Source organism: Girardinichthys multiradiatus, chromosome 9 (genome assembly GCF_021462225.1).
Source record: "Girardinichthys multiradiatus isolate DD_20200921_A chromosome 9, DD_fGirMul_XY1, whole genome shotgun sequence".
Lineage (NCBI taxonomy): Eukaryota > Metazoa > Chordata > Actinopteri > Cyprinodontiformes > Goodeidae > Girardinichthys > Girardinichthys multiradiatus.
Genome location: NC_061802.1, coordinates 44682530 through 44709319, shown reverse-complemented (window position 1 = coordinate 44709319; position 26790 = coordinate 44682530). Strand labels below are relative to the sequence as shown.

General features: G+C 41.2%; 1 protein-coding gene across 1 annotated transcript in view; it reads left to right on the top strand.

Moving 5' to 3' along the window:
* Positions 1–26790, top strand: part of LOC124873382 (inactive N-acetylated-alpha-linked acidic dipeptidase-like protein 2) — a 677436-nt gene that overhangs the window by 645107 nt on the left and 5539 nt on the right. The window lies entirely within an intron of this gene.

Here is a 26790-nt window from a genome sequence, read left to right as displayed (position 1 = left end):
CATGTCTGAACTTATTATTTTTGGGTCAGTTGGACTATGGCATTAAAAGTAGACCGTTTTTCGGGCAGTCTAACAATCGGCGATGATACATTGGTTCATCAACTATCTATTCAAACATAAATAATATTAAACAAACACTGAGTTACATCAGATTAGATTTTCAAGCCAGTTTTTGGTTCCTGGAAAATAAATAATCCAAATAAGGACATCATTAAATCTTTTTGCATGATATTGTTTCAAACAGGTTAATATTTTTAATCTTCTAATCATTTAACTCAGTAAATGCCTGTATTCACGTGTCCTTCTAATTCTGATCGTAGATTCAAAGGCAGATCTGCTACTAAAATGTAACTAACATTTCACTACACTGACAAAGCTTGACAGTTTGTCAATATTTATGTGTATTTATGTATATAGCATTGCGTTTTCAACAACCAGGTGAAGAGAAGGGTATAGAAAGGGAGCATTAGTGTTCTTTTTTTATTCCAGTATAATTGCAAGTTAGGACAATATACAGTATTGGTGTGGACTACATGTAAGAAACCTGATCTGATACATTTTAGCATTATCTCTGAGAGAATCAGTGAAAGTGATGCACCATTGAAACACTTCAATAATCACATGATCATCTTCTACAATCTGCAGCATCACTATGATTTCTTCAATCAGATGTTGTTTGTAAAGTTTTGATTAACCTCTCATCAGGTGAAAACATTTTTTTCTCTATTTAAATGATCGTTTGAATGCATTTGCTGTAATTATAGGTAAAGAGGTGACAAGGTGCAAATTGTTGGCATCTGCTGGATTTGATGGCCATCATTTTGTCTGCATATTTTCAGTGCAATCTCCTCTGTGAATCTGGTGCAGATATAAAGCAAACATATTGTGCAAAGCAGTAACAAAGAAAAGAGAAAATTGCTGTGCTTTGTGAATCCCTCCCAGAGTTTTTTGGGTTTGTTGCCACTTTCTGAATATGAGTTTTAAACAATTAACATGGTCAAAAAAACGTAATATTTTGTCATTTGTATGTACATTTGCACTAAAGTGATTGTTTTTGAGGGTTTGGTAAACCAGACTGGAAGATATTAATCCTAACTAAGCTGATCCAAAACAGAAAATAATAAACGTAAAGGTTTTCACCATCCCATGGTTTTCAGTCTCTGACAAATAAGAGGCAGTATTTTTTAATAAGCATATTATGTCATAAGCATATTATGCTGGTCTGAAAATGTGGGGATTTTTTAATTTACACAAAAGATTAAATTAAATACAAATGAAAAGCAAGCAAATATAAATTATATGCAATTACAGTTCAGCACAGTTGTTTTCATAAAGTCTTCAAATTATGCTCCAGTGAAGGTCAAGCACTCTTGAGTTTAGATGGTATAAGTCCAATGTCAGAATTTGTAAATTTGACTAAAGGTCACCAATTTAAGTAAGAATGGCTTAATTAGATGATCGGTCTGTAAGTTCCACATAAGGGCACATGGTTTTTATTGAGTGAATAAATTGGTTTTAAAGAGCAAAACTAATTCTGGGCGCATTAAATGCTGTAAACAGATATGGATGAATTCTTCCTTGAAATATCCTGATCTCACTGTTCTCGATTAAGAGACTCATTTATAAAATGTCAAAATAAAATGAGTGAAATGGTCACATGGTGTTTCATATTTCCCCTGGAGTTATTTAAATTCATGACTTCATTTCAAAAGGTCTTCCAGTCGTCTGTCATCAAAGAGATAATTAAAGGGGCCTGTATTAAATGTCAGCTGTTTAGCATGCAAAACTTTATTGTCAGAATATGGTGATGGGGGAATAAAGCAATATTGTGCTGCTGATTGGTAGGATGTCAGGGAGGCTGAATGAATGGGGTGCGAATGCAGGGCTGTTCATAACATTCTTTCAGGGTACACCTGTTTGACCACAATCGGCTGCCCGCTGCCCAGCAACAGTTTGTCCTAACAGCTACCAGTTTGCATATAAGCATAAAAAGCAGCAGGATGTTAGTCACCGATAAACACTGAAAAAGGGGTTGAGAAATGTACCATTCTTCATTATGCAATAATGATTGTTGGGTTCATGAATTGATTGATAGCTTCACAGTTTAAATCTGTGCTCACACAGTGAGCAAAGGAGCAGATTTCAACATGTATGATATGCATCATCCTTCATTTAGACAGAAGTCAATGATATATCTATTAATTGCAACTTAGACCTATTGTATGCATTTTGTCTAGGTGAAGACCAAGCAATACCGGCTAGTATAAAAGTCCTCTAAGCTTAGGCTTAGACTTAAAATTATAAACATGTAAGATCCAATAAAAGTCTGTAAATAATCCCAAAAGCAATAACTGCAACTTAATTTCTATCATTTGTTTTATTAATGTAAACTAATATAATTTTTTTGTAATAAAGTAATAATAAATGGGAAAACCTCTGTAGTTTTTAACTTGTTTGTGACAAATTGAGAGACTACTGGTAAATATGACTAGATTAAAATGTATGTTTGTCATATTTGTTTGTTCGATTGAGAAGGACCTAAGTGCAAAGACAGACTGATGTGAAACGAAGTTAATGATAAACAAAAGGGAACTTACCGGGGAACTGCAGGAACAGGACTGATATGAGAAGGACAGGACATGGAACAGGGCAGAGTAATGGTAGTGGATCAGATAACGGAGAGAGAAACACTCGTACTCGTACTCGTCGTCTTCCGCTTATCCGGGACCGGGTCGCGGGGGCAGCAGACTCAACAGAGACGCCCAGACGTCCCTCTCTCCAGACACCTCCTCCAGTTCCTCCAGGGGGAGCCCAAGGCGTTCCCAGGCCAGCCGAGAGACATAGTCCCTCCAGCGTGTCCTGGGCCGTCCCCTGGGCCTCCCCCCGGTGGGACGTGCCTGGAACACCGCCCGAGGAAGGCGTCCAGGAGGCATCCGGTACAGATGCCCGAGCCACCTCAACTGGCTCCTCTCAATGTGGAGGAGCAGCGGCTCTACTCCGAGCTCCTCCCGGATGGCCGAGCTCCTCACCCTATCTCTAAGGGAGTGCCCGGCCACCCTACGGAGGAAGCTCATTTCAGCCGCTTGTATCCGGGATCTCGTTCTTTCGGTCATGACCCAAAGTTCATGGCCATAGGTGAGGGTAGGAACGTAGACCGACCAGTAAATTGAGAGCTTTGCTTTTCGGCTCAGCTCTCTCTTCACCACAACGGATCGGCACAGCGCCCCCATTACTGTGGCAGCCGCACCGATCCGTCTGTCGATCTCCCGCTCCATTCTTCCCTCACTCGTGAACAAGACCCCGAGATACTTAAACTCCTCCACTTGAGGCAGGAACTCCCCTCCAACCTGAAGAGGACAAGCCACCCTTTTCCGGTCGAGTACCATGGCCTCGGACTTGGAGGAGCTGATCTTCATCCCAGCCACTTCACACTCGGCTGCGAACCGCCACAGCGCATGCTGTAGGTCTTGGCTAGAGGGGGCCAGCAGGACCACGTCATCTGCAAAAAGAAGAGACGAAATCCACTGGTCCCCAAACCCGACCCCCTCCGGCCCTTGGCTGCGTCTAGAAATCCTGTCCATAAAAGTTATGAACAGGACCGGTGACAAAGGGCAGCCCTGCCGGAGTCCAACATGCACTGGGAACAGGTCCGACTTAGTGCCGAGAGAGAAACAGACTAACAGAAAGATCCAACAATGCACAGTGAAAACCCTAGAGCTAAAATACTGAGGCAAGAGTGGAGAATGGCCCAAAGGGACCTAAAGAGCTAATCAGTGGAGATGTGGAAAAGCTGTGGCAGAATGAAGGTAGGGAAGCTGAAGGAGGGAGAATAATTAACACAGAATGGGGCGCAGGATTTCATGAGCACTGTCAGCAAGAAGCTTTCTAGATATCATCAGAGATCAGATTCAGTTTGCTGCAATAAAAAAAAAAAAGCAGTCAGTCATGTAGCAAGAAGTAGTACTCCTCGCTGCACCGCTGTAACAGTTTGAAACACAGAGGACCAAGGCACATTGTCACCGGGGCCGATGAGGAATGGAGTTTAATTTGTGTTCAAAATTGTCTTAACCTGATTTTCACAGCATGCATAAAACACATGAATAGTCATAGACTTGTAAATCATTTGCACAATAAGGGTTAAATGCACAAAAAGTGCAGAAGGTAAAGTATTGGGTCAATGATTGAGAAGTCCAGAGTTTGATGATGTCCCTTACTTGTAAAACCAATTGTAGGTATAAAAAAACTCTGTTTCACAGCAGATCTCTACCAGATTTTGCCTGGATGTCTGTGGGCCATTTAGGCATTGTTTGGAGCAGGGGTAACCAACTCCAGTCCCTTAGGGCTGGTGTCCTGCAAGTGTTAGTCCTTGTTGACTGGATACTGTGGAGGTAATTCAGCTATTTGATTCAGGTGGTTGGACCAAAGACACATCTAAAACTTGCCCTTGAGGACTGGAGTTGGCCATACGTGGTTTAGACATATTATTAATTAAAAATGCTGAGTGGACAGTTTAAAATGTTTCAGTGCCCGAAAGGGTTTCAGAAGTTTGCTAGAAGTCTAACTATAGACCTGTTTTAGCTGAGATTGAGTAGGGAAAGAAAAAGAAAAGAAAAGAAAAGAAAAGCAGCCAGACTGGAGCTGTACTTATCAAGATGCATATAATATTTAAGTCCAGGAACTTTTAACATGCATAAGGATTTTATTATTGTTGTAATGTTGTATTGTATTTTAAATCCAAGATATTATCTGCCTCAACAACATTCTGTCATCGTTTGTATGGAGTTCTGCTTGGAAATGACAATTCTTGCACACACCTTTCTTATGACAACAAAATAACTTTGTCTCTGATAATATCCAGGAGGCGTTTTGCCCGTTTACTGACGCTTGAGATAATAGTCTATGTTTCTGTCCATATTTTCCTAAAATCTAAATAACTGGTCATACTGTTGACTTGTTTTTTTCCAACAAATGAAAAAATTGTATGTTCTGCACATTGATATTACTACGTCACAAAAAATTAAAAGAGGAAGAAATTACTTCAAATATAAAAACTAAGTTTTAAGTCTTTTCGTTTGGTTTGGGTTTTTTTTTTTTTGCTTTATTTTACAGTAATTATTGTGGACCTTGAGAATTTATAATTGTAAGTCTAAGCTTTTAAAGGGAACTTTAAAAGTGGTTACTCTTCTCAACCTAGATAAAATATATAGGCCTAAACCACGACTTCAAATAGACGACTACAAATGGACTCGTTTCTCTACATATAGCTTTAATGTTAAAATCACGTCTATTGCTCACTGGGTAATCACAGTATCTGCTGAGAAGTTTTTGTTTCACAAACTTTGTGGGAATTTACATTGAGTCTAGGTTGATATTGAAGCATAACCAGAAGAAATGTCATTAATTGCACAGTTATTTTAAGTGAATGAAAATGAAATTCACAAAAACAACATTTGGACTTTGTTAAGTACCGTCACAAGATCTTCTAACATCCTTTCAGTGATTGTTTTGTTAGTTCAGGGGGAAATGTAATGAGGACAACCACGGTTCAACCATTTATAGAATTTAAAGACAGAGACATGATTAATCACATTTTTATCACATAGCAATATTTGACACAATAACCAAGTTTTTCAATTCAAAAAACTTTGGTTATTCAAACTGACAAAACCCAGTTTGGACAAATAGACATCTAGGATTTTTATTTTGATGATGTACAACAATCAATACCTCCACTGACTGGAAACAGAAATGTTGTATCTTTGCTTTCACGCTGTGGCTCCTTCCAACCATACAGATCCAGTAGTTGCATTCAACATGTCTTACCACAAGTAAACCAACAGCTTTTTACAGTATACTCATCTAAATCATGCAAATATATTAAGAAAATAATCTATATTTCTTTTCTTTTTACAGTACAGGTTTTTTCTAATGTACTTCTACACCTTTTATACTCATATACACTCCGTGCTGTGCTGGACCACATCTTCATATCAAGGAAGAAATCATTAATATTTTACAATCTTTTAATTTTTGTGTTTTTTCTTCCTTCTCCCATCTCCACTGGCTGATCCTGAAAAAAAAAAACACGTTCTTCAACTCAAAGAAGTTACAAAAAGTAAATGCAGTGATACAGAGCATTCCATAAAAGCCATTTAACTTAGCACAGTCACTAGTCACTATATTTTAATAAATTTACATCCTCTACATGAAATGTATTTTTCTTAACATGAATGACCCCGGCCCCAACCGGACTTCTGCATAAATAACCCATCCATCCAACCATTTTCTATACCCCCTTCTACCATACAAGGGCGCAGGGGAGCTGGTGCCTATCTCAAGCGGTCTACAGGTAAGAGGCAGGACAGATCGCTATTCCATTACAGGGCAACACAGAGACACACAGGATAAACATCTATGGACACACCCATTTACACCTAAGGGCAATGTAGAGAGACCAGTTAACCTAACAGGCATGTTTTTGGACTGTGGGTGGAAGCTGGAGTACCCGGAGAGAACCCACGCATGCACAGCGAGAACATGCAAACTCCATGCAGAAAGACCAAAGATGGGGAGTCAAACCAAGGATCTTCTTGCTGCAAGGCAACAGTGCTACCACCTGCATCAACATGCAGCCCACACATAAGTAACCAAAAGGCAGATATAAAGTAAAAAACAAAATAAATAAACATTTCAGGACTGAACCATGGTAGCAAGGCGATGCTGATCATCTCACCTTTATTGGATGTGTTAGGTCTTATAAATAAACCTTTCTAAAGAGGACGTCATCCTTCGTCAACTCAAGTATGCCCGTTTTTTTTTTTTTTGCCTCCACACAAAAGATGTCAATACATCTCATTCTATGTATGTGAAAACTATATAGGATTACAAAATACAGCGCATACATACAATGAACAAGGTATTTGTCATAAAATCTAACATAACAAAAGATTATATTATCAAAAACATGATAGAACTTGCCAGGATTATTAATAGCATTACTAGGAATAAAATTGTCAAACAATAAGAAACATCTGTAAACTTCAACTAAAAGTCAAATGACCTTACATCAGTGGTACCTTTCGATTGTTTATCGATTTAGCTAAAGAAAGGGGAACAAATTGTTGATAAAATACTAAATGAGCTCACTCAAAATTTGTTATTTGCTTCGTTATCTGCTATGTCTAAAGACAACACTGTTTCATCCCTAGGAGACTTATTGCCTGCCTAGTTTATATGTCAATTTAGGTATGGGAAGAAAAAAGTATTTCTCTGAAGGTTGTCAGGTACTAGACTGAAAATAAGTAAAAGGACAACTAAGGTTCAAATAAGAACTTTGAAAGATAGAGAGCTATTGATCAAAACCACTTTAGAACTAGAACTCCTGTTTCTCAAAGGATAAAACACAGAGGTAAAGGATGACTCAAGACTTTTGCACTTTGTCAATTTACTCAGGCTTACAACATTGCAATTTTCACGACTGCTTGCAAACTTAGAGTCCAGTTCAACTCAGGAGCTCCTCCCTGACTCCTCCAGTTAAAGCAGGTTGTTGATCTGGCTCATCTTCCAACTTGTGCCTCTTGAGTTTCTCTACAGTATATTAATGTCTCATGCCCCAATATTCATCTTTTTGTATTCTTTATGTATGTGCTGACTTGTGGAAGGAAAATACAGATTACTGCTGCTTGCTGTTGTCTCCGGCACGTTCTTATTTTGTTAAGATAACTGTAAATTATTTCTACTTCTCCATAGTCCCACTGTCATGAAGTATGCACATCAACATACCACTCAGAAACAAACAGAAACCTGACAGTGAATGTGTCTACTTTCTCATCACTCATAGTGGGCTAATAATTTTAGTTTAAACCTGGCGACATTAACATAGCCATCACAACTTTACAAATTCAAATCATATGGGAGGGCAACACATCAATCCATCCATTAAGTATAGCGCTTGTCCTTGGGTGACGGAGGTCAGCAGTCATTTGGCAAGAGGGCATGTGAGATGGGTATCTCTTCAGCAGTGTTGTGGTCTATCGGTCTCTCAGTTATAAGAACTTTTTGAATGACTTTTCTAAATATGATTAATGCCCTATTATGGGTGGTTTTAACCCCCATGTTTTGTTTAGGACTGATGACTGTGTTCTCTGTGATTCCCAGAGAACTATTAAATCATCTCCGTTGGCTAGAGAAAGTTTTCTTCATTTCTTTATTGATAAATTAACATCAACTAGGACCTCAATCTCACATGCTGATCGTGATCCGTCGGTCTCTTGTTACCTGATCTGCTGTTTTTAACCCGTTTGAGCCCATGATTCTGACTACGCTTACACTGAAGACAAAAGTGGCCCAAATCTGTACTTTTTTGACCATTTGCGACCCATATCTGGCTTTTTCATAGCAGTCAGATTGGCTCAATCCAATCTTTTCACCTCCAAAAATATTAGAGTTGTTCCACTTCCATATGTGGTGCTAAATCAGATATGTATCCGATGGTTTAAATGCATCCGCAGTCTAATTGGTCATGTCACAAATCATCCAACTTTCACATTGTTGGGATTATGAATCTGAGAATATTATTTAATATTAATATTTTAATATTTTATCAAATAATATTTCGGTCTGTTAAGGGTTGTCCTGTGAATACCAGCCCAGTAAGGTGATGGTATTAGGACAAAATAAAAAGGTGTGAGACGAGCTCTGACATTATTGAACAGCAAAACTCTGCACACACATGGAATGAATTCACACAATTTCTTAAAATACAAGAATTTATTAACAAAAATAAGTCAACTCAAAGTCAAACATATTTCAATCAACAAACTCTTTACTATGCTAAAACAATCCACCTAACTACCAAGCAGAATTAAAGAATAGGGAAGACTAATGGGCTATGTACAATATAAACAAGTTGATGAAAGATGATTGAAAATCATGACCAAAAGAGTGATGCAACATTACCATGCAATGTTATTTATGTTTGAGGACCAAGGATTATCTTGAAGAATCTGGAAGTGAAGTTAAGTTAGTCTTGGAACCAACTTAGACAACCATTCACAATGCAAGATCAGATAAAATATTATTTTAATAAAATAATGTTTTAAGAATGATCTGCTGAATAAAACCAACCTTCTGGATGACCATTTCTCAACGGTGTCTCATTAGCTGCCTTTATTTATTGAAATAATATTTGAAGAAATATTATTAAGGGAATATTTTGGAAAGAGCCAATTCTTTCTGGAGAAATGGGGCTTAATGGTGTTTACTTAGTTATCAAATTTAGTAAAATGATGTTAGGGACACATTATTTACTGGATTGAAAACTAAACCTTTCTAGGTAAATATTATTTAGCAGCAAGCACATGTCCTTAGCTGCTAGCAGTTAAGCTAACAAAGAAGCTGCTAGCTTAGCACCAGATTCAAACACACACCTTTAAAAATACCGTTAATGTCAGTCAGTCATTTTCTACCGCTTATTCCGTAGTGGGTTGCGGGGAAGCTGGTGCCTATCTCCAGCAGTCCATGGGTGAGAGGCAGGGTACACCCTGGACAGGTCGCCAGTCTATCGCAGGGCAACACACAAACATGGTTGTTTGTGTGTTGCCCTAGGTGTACTCATTCATAAACCTAAGGGCAATTTAGAGTGACCAATTAACCTAACAGGCATGTCTTTGGACTGTGGGAGGAAGCTGGAGTACCCGGTGAGAACCCACGCAGGCACGGGGAGAACATGCAAACTCCATGCAGAAAGACCCCTGGCTGGGAATCGAACCCGGGACCTTCTTGCCGTTAATAAAAGGGTTAAAATGCATAAGCACGGACGGCGCGTTATGATCAGTCTTCTGTTTAAAATTACCCCTTAAATAAAGTTTGTCTTAACTTTAAAAACATACAAACACAGAACACAACTTGAACACGTGTGCTGCAGATATTATGCCAACACCAAGATAGCTGAGTTCAACACAAACAAAACCAAACTTCATAAAATGAAAAACGTTTAGATCATTTCAATCTAAATCACGTCTATATTATTCTGCTCTGCCCAAACCTAACCTCTGACCATGCTGAGGAGTTGTCCAGGTGACGACGAAGTTTGAAGAAGGTATCCACAGTGAACAATGGTTAGTTACAGCTAACCTCCTTAGCCGTGGGAGTGGCGGCTGTTCTGTCGGCCGGTCTGTGAACAAACTTCCGTGGCTGTGGATGAAAGATGGCCCGTTCTGTCCGCCAACCACACTGCACGTTACCGTAACCATGGGAGTTAGTTAGCGGTCTCTACAAAGCTCCGCTCGGCTTTGTAGAGACCGCTTCTCTGTAGGGAACTTCTCTGGGACAGTTTGCTTCTGCAGGCCTCGGAGAGAAAGTAAGCAATTCTTACTTAAATGCAATTTATTTTGAAAGTTCCAGAAAAGTGTGTACCGGAGTTTTAATGTTGAAATCCATGGCTGGGTCCCAACAATATCATTGTCCTGGCTATGACTATGCATCCACACAGACCTTTCTAAAGCAGTAGCAGTCACTGCTCCACAGAAGGCCACTGTTAACAGTTGTGCTTTGTTTTTTCTTACCTTTCTTCGTCTTTGTAACAGCAGTACCCAACGGATTTCCCTGAGCCCATTAGTTCCCGTCTTTGTTTTTTTCATTCCCTTTTCGCTGTATTGTCTTTTCCATGGCAACATGCAGCAGGTAATGTTAAAACAAATGGGGCAGGACAGAGACAGAGGGGGCGGTCTATTGAACAGCGTCACCACCTCAGCTTCTCGCCTATTGGCTGAGGTCAAGCCTCTAGGAAGTAGCTGCTGAGCGTCATTATGGATGGCCCGGTTCTGAAAAGAAGCTGCTAGCAGCGGCTAACTTCTGTCACGTTGTTGCTAAACAACTCAGGAGCGTTGTGGATTTGGTGTTAGATGGCGCTGTTAGTCAGGATAGTTTACTGCATCCTGTTGACTCTAACTATAAGAGTACTTCAGTTTGCAAGAGTACTAAAAGGCATTCAGGTTTGCGGACTCGCCTTCAAAATAAAAGCATGACTCAATGACAGACTGTTTTCACAATCTGACCAGAGGAAACAAAGTTTAGGAACTTTAATGTTAAATTAGCATTTTTTTAAATTTATAATGATGCTTCCTTAATAACATTCAAAAATACATTTTTCAAAAATAAAGCCTGGTAAATATTGCCAGGTTTATTCACCATAATAATTACCTTTTTAAAGTAAACTGTCATTCGAGGATGAATTCAGTTTCTATAAATGTCACTATGTTTTATTTATATTTCACGTGTACCAGAAACCTTAACAATGATAAACATGACATTCAACTCAGGCTCACTTCATCTCCAAAGGTTTAGTTAATAAAATCAGGGATGCTGATTTTTCAAGTTTGGTCTGACACACTAACTTTTTAACCAAACCACTAATACAAACTACATTTAGAAGATCTTGAATTATAAAGTCAGAAGTAGGACTACCTTTCCTTTGCGCATGCAGAGACTAAAATGGATTTCAAGCTGCTGGGGCTTCAGAGCAGTTCATAGGCAGCGCATCAAAACTATAGGGTAAACGGACTAAATATACCAGTTGAACGTTTTCAGATTTTCTCATGTTACAACCACAAACTTTAATTTTCTCTTTGAGATCTTTGTATTGCAGTTTCTACCAGCTTTTCTTCCAGGGTTGTCCTTCATTTGGTTTCATTGATCTTTCCGTCAGCTCTGGCCAGTTGTCATGTCCTTGCTGAAGGAAAGAGTCCCCAAATCATGATACATGCTACTAACATGTTTCAGCATGGAGACAGTGTGTTCAGGTAGATGTGTAGGGCTATATAATATGGTGTTCTTCAAGGATCAAAACTGGTGGTAATGTGATGGTGCTGTCACAAGACAGCAGCCCTTGGCTTTCGGCCCTTTTTTTGGTCAGGAAAGAGACACAGCAAGACTTACTCTTCCGGACTCTTCGGAGATTCTAACTCTGATGCCAATAGTTCATCACACAGAAAGACAGGCTAAGCCAATAACCACTGCCTTCAAAATGATTTTTATAAGTCCTATAAAAAAAAAGAACAAAACCAGCTCCAACAAAATGACTCCCTCTAGTGGTTTTGGGTGGTATAGTGTTTGTAGTGTTGGGGCAAATTCTCACTGCTGGTCCGGTCCAGGGATCGGTAAAAGTGAGAAAATTCATACCTTCAGTTGCCACAATTAGCTTTTGCACAGAGCTTTTTAGACTGGACCAAATAATGTCATGTAGTTGCAACAGATTGTTTCAAGAGCCGTATTACGCTGATTTAGAAGGAAAAAATGCAAGGATTAGAACAAGAAAGTCAGTCTCATCTGGGTTTCTGCTGTACTTTGGTGTTCAAATGTAGTTGTGTGCTTGCACCTCTTCAACACTCCATGTAGCCCCACAAGTCTTTTCTCTTCAAATTTGCACTCTTACTTTGTTGTTCTTCTTCTCTCACTCAAATTTGCTGCTCTTACATCACATCGAATGTTCACACTGCAAGCGAGACGCTCCAGGGTCCGTATAAATCATGCTGAGAGCAGCAACTGCAACCATACTTGGACATGGTTCTCTGGTCCGTTTCAGGGTCTGGGATGGGTACACACCAAGCGATCCCCTCCATAAACCGGACTCTGGCACGGTAAAAAGTGCTCCAAAGTTTAGGTGTGAAAGTACTGTTAAACATCCAAAAAGATGAACAAAGTGTCTGTTTTTTAGCATCAGCCTTTTTATGCATCCCTCTGTGTCCTGTAAAAGAAGACTAAATGTGATGGGGATATTTATTTTGGAGTAAAGAACAACTCATGCAGTTATCGTATTGCAGGTACAATGTTACCTCTAATGAAATCCAGGATGATCTTAAAGATAAAATCTAAACAAATAGAACTTTACATAACAGCTCTACTTTAGAACTCTTGTCCTGATTCGAAAAAGTCTGCAGTCTCCCCTCTCGCCCTTATGTAATTAAGAGGAAAAAGTATGTAAACCACACAGGATTCAAATGACTTAAGGGAATGAACTCAAAATTAAAAACCACAGTTCAGCTTTGGTGCACTGTCATGGAAAAAACACCTTCTGCTTGGTAATTTTATCTCTGTCTCAGTAAAGTGATGGTGTAGTAGCCATGATTTAAATCCCCCGATAGCCATCTATCATTCAGTTGGAGCCTCCACTTCTTTTTCAACTAGTTCTACATGTAGAGCACAACAGGAATAATAAAACATAAAGCTTCACAGTATCGCATACATTTTTATAACTTCTTACAATAAAAGGAGAATGTGTTATGCTGAAAAACATACAATTTCTTCACACTTTCCCTCTTGCCAGCAGCTCTTCAGGGCAAAACAGCAATAATTTGCTGATTCATTTGCTCAAGTCAAACTACACAATTAAAAACATAAACACTATAAATGTGATGCTTTTACACTGTTGGTGGGGACCTTTTTGTCTGATGCTGTATTTGTGTTTTTCTGTGACAGTAAAACCTTGTTGTGTTTGATTTTAGCATTCACACTGGGTCTTCATCTCCCCCCTGCTGCTCTTGAAGCTATCTGCCTTTCTGCTAGATGCTTAGAGAATAAACGGTGTCTGCTGTTCAGTGTTATTCACAGTTTATGGCAGTAATAGACATGTTAATTGTCCCCCTATTTCCATTAGCATCCAAACTAAAATTAGCTGCTTCATCATGCTTGGAAACCATTAAGACTTAATCACGTTCATTTATAAAGGAAGTCAGAACAATTGGTCTTGGAATGCTGAACAATCATTAAAACGTTATACTTAAAAAACCTGAGCATCATTCACCATGCTTCAAAAATTAAACAGACCTTCATTATGTATGTGTAATCTCTAAGCTTCTGAGAAAAGTATTTAGTTGGTCATTGTGCAATAATAACCTAGAAAATAGTACAACCTCCTTCAGTTTTGGGGTTTAATGTCTCAGGATGTAAAAAAGTGCTATGGTCTTAACAGATTCTAAAATCTAAATCGAAGTAAATCCTAACTCCAAAAAGTTTTCAGAAACAGATTTCACACTGTTCTTATTGAAGAAAAACAGAGTAGGGAAAGTTAAATGTAAAAAAAGAACTAAACACACTCTTGATCAAGGGAGACGGCCCAGTGTGCAGTGTGAAAGCCAGAGCGGCGCAGACGTAGGCGATGAAGGCGCGGGCACCCGCCGTGGAGGGGAGAAAGACACAATCAAGCCAAGCTCACAGCTTAATTCAACTATGTTGCCAATAAATACATATAAAATTATGAAACAGCTGATCCAGTTTACAAAAAATCATAACATTTAGTGAACACTTTTTCCTCTTTAAGAAAATCCCAAATTCCTAAAGCTTCTTTCATAAACTAGTTGATTCAGCTCTGTGTTAATGTAGAGGTTGTATGAATATTAAAAGCCAGATTAACTGCTATAAAACAGGTTCAACAAATGCTAAATTCTTTCGTGTAGGTTAATACCTCAAGGTATTAGATACTTTCTCAAATTTAGAATAACTTTGAGCTAAGGGATAACCTTCCTCTGCAAACCCTTGCATAATGCATTATCACTGGGTAAACAATGCCTAATTAGGACTTTTTTGTCTGGTTCCAGCTGCATCAGTCATGATCAAGGTGTAACATCATTCAAGTTGCTCATGTTACATTTATAAACCCACAAGTTTAGCTCTAGAAGATGCTATGTAGGGCAAAACATTCATAACCCCCTGTGGTACACCAGGTAAACTGACTGCAAGCCATTCAACCTAGGTGCAACTGGACCCAAATGATGTTAACTTCAATATTTATTTTGTGCAACACCATTAGGACAACAAAGGCTTCTGGAGTGAGATTAAAAATAAGCTATGAATCTCTCATATCTCATATTCCCCTGTGGCACTGCAGATCCAAGAGACTGTATGTTATTTAAACTGAAACATATCTGTAAAATTTTATTTTTTCAAAACTTCTGATGCAGGTTACACTTTGCAGTAATGTTAAAGGTAGGATAATGTGGGCGGCTGATGCAACACCTATAGTTTATTTCATATCAACTTCTATGTTCACATGTAGGAGGTAGACATAACAAATTTTATAAAGAATCTACATCTAGAAGGTGAATTATGACCAGGATCGCTTAAAGTGAAGGTTAGAAAAAATTTTCTCATCTCAATAATGATGTTCCATTCATGGACACCTGATGTCATGCATCATTTTAGTCATTTTATATGGGAATAAATGATGGGACTGTCCCAATTTATTCCTCAGAAAAAAAAACATTTTACAGAAAATGTTCTCCATTTTTACTGTTTGACATTTCTTGAATTTTTAGCATTGTTAAAAGTATTAAATATTCATGTCAAATATGGTAGAAAAACACAGGCTTTCATAGGGTCTTCTAATTTCAGTCGTGACTGTAGTTATGTTGGACTCTTAAAGAGTATTGCTTGAGTTCCTATAATTAAAAAGGTAAACGTGTTGTTCTAATGGATTCAATAATAAAGGAAAGTATCATTCATGTTTGCATTCAGTTTCCTGACCCGCATGCATGATCACTGAGGATTCAGAATGAAAATGGTAAGAGGGTTATTTAATAAAACAATGATAAATATGCACAGCTGAAGAGAGCACCATTATCTGTGATCTGTTGGCATCTGGGCGGAGAGAGTAAAAGTTAGATGAAGTGAGGAATATTAATGGAGATTAATCTTTGAAGGAGTGAGAAGAATATTAATGACTTACCGTTCCAGAGTTGAAAGAAGGAATTGGGGGTAAAATGGAAATCCTGGCAGTGAATTGAGAATGGAAAAGTCACAGCGAGATCTTGCTTTCCAGCAGGGACTCCACCAAGAGCAAACCAGAGGGAGACTTGAGATACAGATAACTGAACAGAGAGCTTTGGATAGCAGGCAGGCAACTGATAGGGGAAGAAAAAAGAGCTGCAGTGGATGACCATAGAGCAGGTGAGGTTCCAAGAGAGATCTGCCATGGAGAGGATTACTAGAAGGATCTGGGGTTGGCAGGAACACCAAAACAAGCTTCAACCACAAAGGCTGGTCATCAGGCGAAGAGCAGCTGTCCAACAGCAGTAAGATTAAGTAATTGCAAACAGGTGTGCAGTCTGTATCAGGCCAGCCACGCCCTCCAGCAGAGATTCTCTGTTAAAGCAAAGATCTCACACAGCTCATTAGCTGAGGTCGGCACAAGAAAGCAGAAGTCGCTGTTAAACCCAGGAAAAGTGGGATTGTACTGGACGGATCGGTAGTAGCTGAATTCATTGCGAAAAGTGCGTTGGATGAAAAAGAAAAGCTGTTTTGTCATAATGTGGGTTTCTGTTGGACCGAGCTGGGAGAAGTCACTAGGTGAAAAAATAATTTGGCCAGAACCTCACACCTCTTGAATTCTCTTACCATTCCTCCCGCTTGGTCCCGTTGTCTGGTTCCTTCTATCATAATATGGGTTTGTGTTGGACCAATATGCGGGGAAGAACGAAAGTTACGAATGTAACTACGGTTCTATGAATCCCGGATGACCGCCAGAGGCGGTGCTTCAAGCACTAAATGATCATTCTTGCGCCTGCGCAGGTCGAGAAATTAATAACAACATGTCACATGTGACCTACCGGTGGCTCACGTGAGTCTATATAGTCACATGACACCGGGAGCCCAGTCCCGACAATCTTCTCGCGAGCACGCGGCAACCGAGGGACCGAGCGCTCTGGTGGTCAGCCGGGATTCATAGAACCGTAGTTACATTCGTAACTTTCGTTCTATTTCATCCCTACTGACCGCCAGAGGCGGTGCTTCAAGCACTGGATGACGCATACCAACAGGGTCCCGAGGGATCCCACGGAGACCCCAAGGAACACAGCAACACCACTAACCTCAGCGGGACGCAGAAGGTGGTTGCTCCAGTATTCCCTGCAGGGGATGTGGCGTGGCGACGTTCACCCTGTAAAACCTGGCAAAGGTGCTTGGCACCGTCCAGGAAGCAGCTTCACAAATGGCCTCCAGAGGCACCCCGCTCATGGCAGCCCACGAGGTGGAGAGGCTCCTAGTGGAGAGACATCGCACGCCGCCCGGCAGGGGCTGATCCTGCAAGGAGTAAGCCACAGAGATAATTTCCACAATCCAACGTGCCAACCGCTGTCTAGAAAGGGCCTGACCCTTCTGAGAGCCAGCATAACAAACGAAGAGACAGTCGGTCCGACGAATGTGTGCCTTGGAGCGGACATACGCCTCAAGCGCTCGAACAGGGCAAAGAGGCTCAGAGGGGGCACCAGGATTAAATCGAGAAAGCCGGAGTGGCAGCACACTACCAGCCACTGCAGGCACCTTTGGCACAAAGGAAGCATTAGTCCACAGTGTAACACCGGAGCCATCCACCAACAACATGGTTCAGACACAGACAGAGCATGCAATTCCCCCACCCATTTGGCAGAAACTATGGCCAACAGGAAGGCAGTTTTCAGGGAGAGCCACTTGAGGTCCGCCCTCATAACGGGCTCAAAAGGGGGGGACTGAAGAGCCGCAAGCACTAGCAACAAATCCCACATAGGGGCCACAGGGCGCCTGGGTGGACACAAGCGCCTGGCACCCTTCAGGAACAGCGCGACATCCCCATGCCGGCCAACAGAGCAACCACTAAACCCAACATGCCAATGGGAAATGGCAACTATGACTCTGTGTAAGTTTAGCAACTGTACTAAAGAGAAACCTAGGATTATTCTTGTTCTCTTCTATTAATAATGAGAAATAAGCTGTTCTAGCTTGGCGAAGTGTCTTTTTATACAACAGTGGGCTATTTTTCCAGATTCCTCTAGGTGTGTAGAGCGCCATTTTCTCTCCAATTTTCTAACATTGTGCTTTAAAGTATGCAGCTCTGAATTAAACCAAGGAGCTAGCCTCCTATGAATGATTACCTTCTTTTTCAAGGGGGCTACATTGTCTAATGCATCACGCAATGATGAAGAAACACTATGAACAAAAGAATCAATTTGTGAAGGGGCAGAAACAGAATTATTGCCCTCCATTGTGCTTTTCAATGATAATGAGGAAATTAAAAGTGGAACAGATTCTTTAAAGGTTGTTAAGGCATCGCCTGATAACGATCTGCTATAATGAAATTTTCTTTCAGGTGTGGAGTACTCGGTTAAATTAAACTCAAATGTTATTAAGAAATGGTCAGACAGGACAGGGTTATGAGAGAATATTGTTATGTCTTTACACTCAATGCCATATGTCAGCACAAGGTCCAGAGAATGAAGACAAAGGTGGGTAGGTTTGTTAATGTTTTGAGCAAAGCCAATTGAGTCTAACATAGCATTAAACGCTATATTTAGGCTATCACTTTCAGCGTCAACATGAATGTTAAAATCGTCCACTATAATAACTTTATTTGCATTTAACACTAAGTCAGATAAAAGGTCTGAAAACTGATCTAAAAATTGAGAGTAAGGGCCTGGTGGACGGTACAAAACAACAAACAGAAGGGGTTTTAGTGCTTTGCAATTTGGATGAGGAAAACTAAGGATTAAATATTCAAAAGAGTTGTAGCTATTGATTGGTCTGGGACTAATCAGCCAGGTTTCTGTGAGGCAAAATAAATCAATCAGATTGTCACAAATCAGGTCACTAACTAGCAATGTCTTTGAAGAGAGATCTTATGTTCAGTAGGACATATTTAATTGTTTTATTTTTCTTTTCGGTCTGAGTTGTGCTTATTTTTATGAGATTTTCCTGATTTCCTCCTTTTAGATTATTTTTTAACCTATTCAACCTATAATGGGAGAAGGCAGAGCCTGCACCTCTAGAGGCCAAAGCCAGAGTTTCAGGCGGCACGGATCGGGGTGGAGAATCCGGCCCCCCATCTGGGAGAGGAGGTCTCTCCTGGAGGGGAGGCGCATCGGTAAGCTGGAGCAGAGTCTGCGCAGAAGAGGAAACCAGGTCCTCCCTGGCCACAAGGGGGCTACCAGCAGAAGCTCGTGCCTGTCCTGAAGAACCCTCAGAAACGTCTGGGGGATCAGGGGAAATAGGGGAAAAGCGTAGAGAAGGGTCTGGGGCCACTTGTGTGTTAGTGCGTTGCAGCCCAGAGGACTGGCACTGTCCATCAGGGAAAACCAGAGCGGACAGTGAACTGCATCTCTGGAGGCAAACAAATGCGATCCACCACCTCCGGGTGAAGCCGACACTCCCCCGGAAGTGGTACCAGCCGAGACAGAAAGTCCGCTGAGACATTCTGCGGACCCAGAACATAGGCTGCCCTGAGGCTGGCAAGGCGTGGCGCCACCCAGACCAGGGACCGCCGGGCCAGGGACAGTAGTCTCAGAGATCTGGACCCCCCTTGGTGATTTATATGGAAGACAACCGTGGTGTTGTCCGACCGGACCAACACATGTCGTCCTAGCAGCCCTGGAAGGAAAGCACAGAGCGCCAGGAACACAGCCATCAGCTCCAGAACATTGATATGGACCTCCACTGCCGCGGGGACCACACCCCCTGAGCCGCACGGTCTTGCCAGGTCGCTCCCCAACCTTTGGAGGAAGCATCCGTATGGACGACTTCCCTCCGACACGGAAGGGGGCCGAGCGGGACACCCGCCATGATGTAGGACCCGCTCTGCCACTGGGACAGAGACTGTAGGCACCGAGGCACAACCCGAAGCCGTCGGAGCCGGTGAGTACGCCGGGAGGGGTCCAGGCCGACCCCGTTCAGCCATATTTGCAGGGGCCGCGATGAAAGAAGCCTCAGAGGCACCACGCTGGACGCAGCAGGGAGCATGCCCAGAAGACGCAGCCACTCCACAAACCGTGGAGCCCTGCCAAGACGGAAGCTCGGAAGCACGGCCGGGATATCGCCGACACGCCGAGGAGAAGGACAGGCGGTCATGGAACCAGAATCTAGATCCATGCCTAAGAAAATAGTCACCTGGGAGGGGGTCAGGCTGCTCTTTTCCAGGTTCACCCTCAAACCCAGCTGACGTATGTGGGCGAGCACCGTCCGGGTGTCTCGGATCGCCTGATCGTGGGTTGCAGCACAAATGAGCCAGTCGTCCAAATAGGGCAGGATCCGCAGTCCCCGTGCCTGCAGGGGGGAAAGGGCCGCTGCCACACACCGGGTGAACACCCGAGGAGAAAGGGAAAGACCAAAGGGAAGAACCCGGAACTGGAAGTGCCTCCCGTGAAAGGCAAAGCGGAGAAACCGCCAATGGTCCGGAGCAATGGGGACATGAATATAGGCGTCCTTCAGGTCGATAGCCGTGAACCAGTCTCCCGGGGAGATCGCCTGCAGAACCGCCCGGGTGGTCAACATATGGAAAGGCAGAATCTTGAGAAAAGTGTTCAGACCCTGGAGGTCCAGAATTGGACGAAGACCGCCGGTCTTCTTGGGAACCAGAAAATAAACTGAATAAAAAACCCCGGGATCCCTTGGCCAGCAAGGTGCAGATCTCCTGGTCCAGGGCCCGAGCCTTCATTGGGTTGCAGATGACCGTCATCTTGGCCCGGCTGGGGGTAGGAGGCCAGTGGCAGAACGGAAGACGGTATCCCCGGGACAGAGTGGACAACACCCACGAGTCCGGGGCATGAACAGCCCGATAACTGAGCTGGCCCGGGGAGAAAAACCCCACCGCCGGCTCCAGAACATCACCGGCGGGCCCCCTGGCCCCAGGAGGGCCTGGGGAAACACCGACCGGGATGAGCAGACCGAACTGGGCGCAAACCCTGGGCCCCACCATGGTCCCCTTGGGCCCTAGTTGGTCTCGGTCTAGGAGCCGTGCTTGTGGACCCCAAGAAAGGGACAGGAGGGGGGAGGGAACCCCGGAACGAGTCCCTAGCTGCCCCAGCAGCAACTGGCCGGCGGGGAGGTCTATGGAGACCTGCCAGCTGCTACCGTGTTCTTGAGGCCTGGGCTGTACGCTCCGAGGCCTCCAGCGCGGCGGAACCGAAGAGCCACAGGAAGAGCCCTCAGCATTCTCCTGCAAGGCTCGGTCAGGGGCGATTGCACCAGCCACACCTGGCGCCGAACATGGACCAATGTAGAGAGTGTGCGTCCAAGCTCACGCATCATCAGGGCGAAGGCCTGCAGAGAGGCGTCCAACAAGCCCTGAGTCGACTGGTTCAAGGAAACCGACTCCAACGAAGAGGAGAGGCCCAACATCAGATGGGAGAGTGAGTTCCCTATACGGCCCATTTGGGCACCTGAGTCGTAGGCCCTACACAGCAAATCGTCCGTGACACGGCATTGCGGTCGTGGACAACGGGCATTAGTCCTCAACGCCTCATCGGGAGGAACGATGAGGGAGGCAATTGCAGACTCTACAGGGGGCATGCAGCCCAACCCGAACTTGGGCGCCTCGTGCATGGCAGACAGGGCCCTGCCATCCGCTGTCGGGCGGGAAAAGGCTCTTGTGTCCGTCCAGCAAGCATGCAGCTCCTGGACGTACTCTGCTGAGGGAGGAACAACAAAGGCTGTGGAATCTGTAGAAAATCTGTGAGAGAAAAAAGGATTTTAGGAGAAAAGAAAGTAACGATGGGAGTGATAATAGGAATACCTTTTGAATGAAGATCTAGAAAAAATTTAAAAAGAGCATTCATGATGTGGAGGTGAATCAGGTAAAAAGATTGTTGAAAACAATAAATGGGGAAAGAGTTTAAAGTCTATCAATAATGATTGAATTTTAAGAAAATGTACTGCCAGACAGGTTTAAGATAGGATTTATAAGCTTTTCAGTTAGGCCCTATATCCCTCCACCACCCAGGTGTTAGAAGTGTCAAAGACGTAGACACGTTGCAGCAGTGCATAAAGGAAAACAAAGGTGTCCAAAATGTGTGGGTGACCATAGATATGATGAATGTGATGCAAATGTTCAAGATAAATGTTGTAATTGTGGGGGACAACATATAAAGTGACTTTTGGGGGATATGAAGTTAGAAAGAAAGCCATTGAAGTGGAACAAATGAAAACAACTAACAATATCAGCTATCCTGAAGCTGTGAAGAGGCTCCAAGGACAGACTGGAAGGAGGGAGATAAATGTTCAACAAAACTCAACACCTCAGTTAGTGTCAAAAGAGAGAACTGAACCTCTTATCACAGTGGAGAAAATCATGTTGTTCATTGCGTATGTGATTAACTGTGCAGATCAAGTGAAGCACAAAACTGAAAAGTCAGGGACATAGGAGAGAAAACACTTTATTTTACATTGCAACGCTCGAAGTTTAACAGCAAATGGGCAAGAATTTAAAGGATTCATTAAAAACCTTATGGAAGCATTGTTTATAATTCAGCAGCACACACAAATTTACAAAAATTAGATTGTATTCAATACCAAGCAATGAGATTATGTACAGAAGCAATTAAAACTACTAATTAATAACATCATTATTGGTAGAAATGGCAGAAATGCCACTTAAAATTAGAAGAGAACAATTGACATTATATTACTGGCCTAATTTAAATTGTAATGGACTGGATCGTCAAACCTAAAAAACAATAAAAGCTTGCTGTGAAAAAGAGATAAAACATATCAGACGTTTTGGATGGAGTGCAAATAAAAAAATAACAGAATTCAAAATAGATCAGGTCAAACATTTCCATTATCAGTGATAAAGCCTTGGATAATTCAAGATGCCATGGTAGATTTTACTTTGATGAAAAGGAGAAATGAGGATAAGAAATTCACATATAGTACAGGACTATATGAATACATATTTTGGTTTTGCTCAAATTTATACAGATGCTTCTAAAAATATATTAAATAAAGTTGGAGTAGCTTTCATAGTACCAGAGTTCAATGTTAAAATAAGGAAAGGAATAAATGATGGACTTTCAGTATATACAGGAGAAATGATTGCTATATTATTAGCCATTCAATGGGTTGAAGAAATAAGACCATTAAGATCAGTAATTTGTTCAGATTCTAGTTCATCATTTGTTAGCTCACTACAATCATTCAGAAAGCAGGCCAGATATTTTAATAGAAATTCAACAGAGCTTATATAGAATAAATATGATGGGTTTAATGATAAATCTTTTATGGATACCAGCACATTATGGTGTTAAAGGAAATGAATGTGTAGATAGGGCAGCAAAGGAAGCAGTTAGAAATTTCTCAATAGATTTAGTTATTATTGTTAGTAAAGCCGAAATAAAAATGTTAAACAGAAAATGAAGGATAAATGGCAAAAGGAATGGGAGAAAGAAAAGATAGGACGTTGGTTTTATAAAATTCAAAAGAAGATTGGAGCAATGAGAAGAACAGAAAGGGCAAGGAGGGAAGAAACAATTATTTATTGTCTAAGATTTGTGCATACTGGGTAAAATAGTACTCTTTTTATTGTAGGGAAACATTGTAACGGTAAATGTGAATACTGTGGAATGGTTGAAACCACAGAGCATGTTATGTTGCACTGTAAAAAATATCAGGAAGAGAGACAACAATTAATTCAAAATTTAAATAGAATTAGAGTTACATTAGATGTAGTTGATTTCTTTAGAAGTAACTCAAAAAGTAACATTTATCAGGTAATATTTCGTTACCTAAAAATAACACAGCTGTACAATAGAATTTAATTCCTGAGAGACATTCTGGTCCACACTCCATACCAGTAGGTGGCGGAAATGCACCAATTTCGTTGTTTGCCAACCGCAATTATAAAGACAGACGAAGAAGAAGCCGAAGAAGGAGGTCTCACACACACAAAACTGACAGCCAACCAGGATTCTTACAGAAATGTTAATAAAATAATTGCAATAGGACAGAGGCTTTGCATGTGAGGAGAGTTACACAAAAGCATAAGGAACAACACACAACGGCAAAGAAATACATGAAACAGATTTTAGTTTTCTTTGTTTTTTGCCTGAGAAGTGGTTGATTCATAATCTAACAGTCAGCCGCCCTGCTTGTATATATCATGCATTTAAGGTTTCATCTTTTGGATGTAATGTGTGACTTCAGTGCAGATGCAGTAGTTTTAGGCTTTGTTTTGAATCTTCTTGCTGTGTGTGATAGACAGTCTAAAATCAACTTTAAACTCGACATTTACCTTCAAGACTAATGTGTCAGCGTAATGAGAATGTCTTTCCAGTTTATGCAACAGAATGAAGCCTTTGATGCTACAGTTAGCTACTTATTGAAAGCAATAAAAGAATTTAAGGAACTATTGAATCTGCATGCCATCTGTGTTAGTAGTATTTTATATTTAAAGCTTTTCATTTTTCAAGAGGGAATAAATGTGCCATTAGTGAAAGACTGTTGTTCAGCTTTCTAATATTATCCACATGTAGTTTGAGGCTTTCTGACAAGCACTTCAATTCTGTTAACTTAATAGCACACATTACATGGTTGAACACCTGGTCCACACTGCATTTAGTGCTTTGGGAATTTTTGTTAAAAGGCTTTTTATACTCAGTAAAACAGTTAAATATCCCTTGCATAATGTTTTTCTTCAAATATGTAGTGTGTGTATAATGTCTCAGGATGGCATAATAAAAAACGAAGTAAGCAGTTATATAAGCAATTTTATAGCCCACTTTATTCAGAGTTATAACCTAGAGTCTTTGAGTTTACTAAGAGCTTACAAAGATGAATCTACATAAACAAAACTTTAAGAGCCCACAGACAGTCCATGCAGCCATCAGTCCTAGGTGCGTGCTGTTGCACCACCCTGACTGACACCTGAGGCCTGTAGACTTGGTTTGAACCCAATTTGTTATGTTGCAAAGCAGCAGGTGTTCTCCATTAAGAGGGTATGTCTGGGTGCTGAGGAGCACACCAATCAGTTGCAGATGTCTTAACTCGTGCTCACAGGTTCTTCAAAAACACCCCTTTTAAAGCTGAACACTGACAGACAGCTGCTGAACGGCATTCTGTCAGACTGTTTGTTCTTTAGGCATCACCTGCTTCTCTTTTTCTGTGTGTGTGTGTGTGTGTGTGTGTGTGTGTGTGTGTGTGTGGCTACCAATTATTTTTTGTAATGTTACAATGTAGCTTAGAAATGATAAGAGCTAACCAGTGGTGTATAATCAAGATTGACAAGATGGAGATATTCTGAACTTGGTTATAAAATCTCAATAAAGCTGCTTTTACACATGGCCAGCAGTCCTAAAAGTTTCCAAAAATGTTTTAGATGGGCAGCACAGAAGAAGTCAAAAGTTACTCATTCCAGACTTGTTGTACCTAGCAATGACATTGAAACCTCCTTGAACTTGTTACAAATACAAACCTAAATGTATTTAATTGGGATCTAATGTGAAAGACCAACACAAAGTACCCCACAGTTTTAAAGTGGAGAGAAAATGACACATGATTTTAAATTTGTGGTACAAATAAAACTCTTAAAGGTGCGGCATGCATTTGCATTCAGTCCTCCTGAGTCAATACTTTAGGGAAGCATTTGCTGCTCCTAGTACAGCTGCTGGTTTTTTACGGTATGTCTGCACCAGCTTTGCAAATCTAGAGACAGTGAAGGCTCATTTTGACTATAGGTTCCCTAATGTTTTTTCCAGCCTGTCAGTTTAAGTCAACGGAGATACCTGGGTAGGACTGTAGATGTGCCATACTTTTCTAGTTTCAGATGACTGATTGAACAGAACTCTGGAAGATGTTCAGTGCTTGGGATATTGATTTATAACCTACCCCTGAACTTTCAGTTGTGTTACTTGGTCTTCACGATGCTGTTTGTACATTAATGATCTTAAACAAACCTCTGAGGTTTAATAAATCTGAGGTCTTATTGGATTTATACTGAGATTCAATTACATAGCATATTTTTGTCTTATGAAAAATAGCCTAAAAAATCTTATTTTCCAGGCACTTCACGATTATGCACGATTTTCTGTTGGTCTATCACATAAAATCCTTCTAAAATACATAGAACTTTGTGGCTGTAGCATAAGAAAATGTGATCCAGTTGTACTTCTGTATGCTTCACCCAGAACACTTATGGTATCGGACACAGCCTATCAATGTTCCTTAGTATGTGTTTAAACATGCTCAATTAGAATTAATCCTTTCCGGAGCTGTTTGTACTGTGTTCTTGCAACATGTGCTGTTGCTGTGAAGAGAAACACCCTGAAAAGGCTTCATCTGCCATTTTTAACACTGTAGAGCAAATAGCAACATTTACTTTGGATGTATTGCCCTGCTTTCTCTGTGCTGAAGTCTGATGCCCTGCCCTTGTATTTCCAGCTGTGAGAGCACAACCCCAGCTGAGACTCTCCCCTGTGAGATTCATGTTTAAACAGCAGCCTCAGAAAAACGTTAGAAAAAATGTTCGGTGAACATAGGAACTGGGACTGATTTCACCTTAATCAGCATAATGACATATTATCAACATATTCTCTGTTACTTTATCCTTCAAGGATAGTCTTAGTAGTATATTTAGCAGTTTCCTGAGGTAGATGCAGGGTTTTCACAATACTGTCTTTGATTCTAAATTGTGAGCTGAAGGTCAGCGCTCTTTCACACCCTATAGAACATGGCTTGTGTCTTAACAGATGAAGAATCACTCCATTTACTCTTTAAGACTGTCCGTTCAACCACTTTAGCAGAAATCAATGTTCTTCAGTCCCACAGAGGGAAACACTCTGCAGTTTTTGCCATTTTGACCTACAAATGACTACTCTTCTAGCCCCAAAGATTTATCTATGTATCTGCACTGTATAGAGAGGGACGTTTACAGCCAATAACTTACATAGGGCAGACAACAAAGAGAGCAGAGGTCGCATAAATGAAAAGTAGTTCTTCATAAGTTACTGTTTTCAGATTACGTTATCAGACAATTTGCACAGATCCAGCAGGCAACTATCCATT